This window comes from Cetorhinus maximus, chromosome 14 (assembly GCF_964194155.1).
Source record: "Cetorhinus maximus chromosome 14, sCetMax3.hap1.1, whole genome shotgun sequence".
Taxonomy (NCBI): domain Eukaryota; kingdom Metazoa; phylum Chordata; class Chondrichthyes; order Lamniformes; family Cetorhinidae; genus Cetorhinus; species Cetorhinus maximus.
The window spans coordinates 86,584,161-86,587,185 of NC_135892.1; positions in this window are offsets into that span (position 1 = coordinate 86,584,161).

A 3,025-nucleotide genomic window follows, 5' to 3' on the forward strand; every position below is an offset into this window, starting at 1 on the left:
ATTTCTCATGGAGATTGACATGTACTAATTTAGACAAGGTGGTAACTTTGCTTTCTTTATTCAACTGGTAGACTAAAATATAGATCTGAAAATCTAGCTATGAAATCAAAATCTGATTCAAGTTAAACTTTTAAACAGTTGTTACATCTACTTCTGGCTCGTAGAGTCTACCGAAATGCTATGCAGCTTTACAAATGAGATAAAACTATTTGCTGAACTTTAGCCACCCAACCAGGGATTATTAGCATTTTTTGAGTGCAGCCTCTAGTACTTTTGCTACAACTCGCATGACTCATGATGATGATGATGGCTTCTCCTTAATTGTGGATTACATCATGGTCTCGTCTGGGCTTGCTGCATCAATCAAGTGTCTTTTTTTGGCTTGTGCTTACAGTATTAGTGCAGAAAAAGTGAAAGAATCAATTTTACTGGGAATGTATGTGACACAGCGTGTCTGTATTTTCTTTCCAGAGGGAAGAAACTTTACAGCTGAGGTAAAGTTAGGTTTTGTGAAGAATGCTGCAGAACAAAAAAAGAACCAATAACTGAAAGAATGCTGTGGGATATTGAGAATAAAAGTTGTATGAGATAAAAGTATACAGATTACACATGCAGAAAATTGAATGAGAGTTTCTAACTTCATCAACATACAAAGGGTGTTTAACTGATCAAACATATCGGTTGAAGGCAAAACAAAAAACATCCTGATTAATTCACAGCAGGCTGATCAGTATTTGACAGAGATCGATAGGGTAACTACATGGGTATGCTCCAAATTAGAACTTGCATACTTTGAACTGGTGAAACATTGCAGAGTTTTATTTTTGCAGTGATGAATAAATGATACAATGCATGTTACATTTAGCAAACAGAAAGCAGACAGTGATTAGAAAGCTGTAATCCAATCAAAGGTGACAGAGGATGCCGTTAACTTGCTTGTGACAAGTTGATAGCTGTTGTGTGAACCCAAAAATCAGATTACATGCTTAAAAATCACACCTTTCAATCTGTTATTAATTTTAATATTTGTAAGCTATTTGTATTTCTTTCACAAATATTCTGTGGTTAAAAACTGTGTAGGGGTAAGAAAGCTGTGGATACATTTCATGTATACCAATGGTAAGTGTACTTGACCTAACGTCTTCCTATCCATTGTAATATTTTTTGTTCTTCACTGTTATAAATATATTATAGTGGTTTTTGCTTTGAATTCAGGAATTCATAATTCCTGAATAAACCTTCCTACATAATACTCCCTGATTCGACACTGTCTTGAAATCAATACTCATTACACTTTCGGTTACTGTGATTCATTCTTTTCCAAATTTGTGGAGCTCCTTACCTCTCCCTTCTCCTACTCCCTCCTCACAGTTACATTCTTTCAAAGCTTGAGTTTTTATTCTCCTTTTCAACCTTGCTGGCATCCTTCAACATGGTCTTTGGCCATTCACCTAGTTTCTCCAATTGAGAATAGTTTGTTATCATGTTTAAAGCATAAAAATACCACCTTTGTCTGTCAGAGACAAAGTCAACAAATTCTATTTGAAGTAATGACTTGTTAAATTCCCTTTTGACTTCTTTAAAAATAATGGACAACTTCATTGCACATCAACCAGATGCCTCCAATGTCATAATGGGAAACTATAATCAGCTTAACATTGATCAAATTTTATATGACCCAAAAGTAGTACAGATTGTAAACAACCCAACACGTGGAGAGCGCAGTTTGGATAAGATCATTACAAACAAAGTTATGTCATCACTGTATGAATAGGTTGAAATCCTGGCTCCATTCAGCAACAGTGATCATAACACTCTTCTTTGGAAGCCACAACAGTACCTATTGTCTCCTAATCAGACTCACATGCATGTAACATGCCCAGTGAAAGGTAGTGGCATACAAGCATTTGGCAGATGGATCACAACTCATGACTGGTTTGAGATCATCCGTAATGAAGACATTGATCAACAGTGTCAGGCATTTTACATCACCTGAAACTGTTATTGAGAAACATTTTTTAATGCGAGAAACAAAGCATGTATTTGATGAACCTTGGATAACAGCTAGCAACAAATTGATGATTTGCAAATGGCAATCTGCCTATCACCATGATGACACCTGTCTGTATAGACACTGATGAAACAAGATGAATCACGCAATTATTGATGTGAAGCACAATTTTTGCTCCAAGCAAATTCAGCACCTAAAGCATAGTGATCCAGCAGGATGCTATAGAGGGATATGTTTGATGGCATCTGTCAAACCTCATCATCTCCCGATCAGCGTGTCCAGCATTGACAGTGATAATCACATGTAGATCGCAAATTGTATCAACAGTCATTTCACATCTATTCCTCATGATGTCCCGCTGCTCTCTATGAACACCTTACCAGCTTACATGACATCCTAAAACCTTGCCCAATGGTGCAACCATGGCAGGTTTATTGCAAACTAAAAGCCATAAACATATCACAAGCTGGAGGACCAGACAGCATCCATGTATGCTTGATAAAGTAATTCAATGTACTGCTGATGTATATTTTTAACAAATCGTATCACATTGGTAAAGTTCCCTGCCAGTGGAAATGAGTGATTGTCACCCCTGTGCTAAAGTCAACTCCAGCTCCAGTGACGAGCGATATGATGAAACAGTTAGACCATCAGCAGCATGACACCACTAGAAGGGAAGTGTGTCATGTGATCCAGTTTTAGTTTCACTTTTGCTTTTGCGGGCACACACACAGCTCTGCTGCTGATGTCTTCAAGCTTTCTTTCCTTGTACATCTGTTCTCATGTGCCTAATCTAAATAAATGAACCCACACCATATTTACCCAATCTCTTATGGGTGATTGGTGCCTTCATATCATTATAACTTGACACTTGTCATGATCCAACCTCCCAAATTTGAACAATTCTCGCCTTTTGTGATCAAGTTAAGTCTCATTTTTAAAAAAATGTGTCATTTCTTTGACACATCCTGCTGTGGTTACCAATTTGTAACAGATTTGATGTGATACCAAATT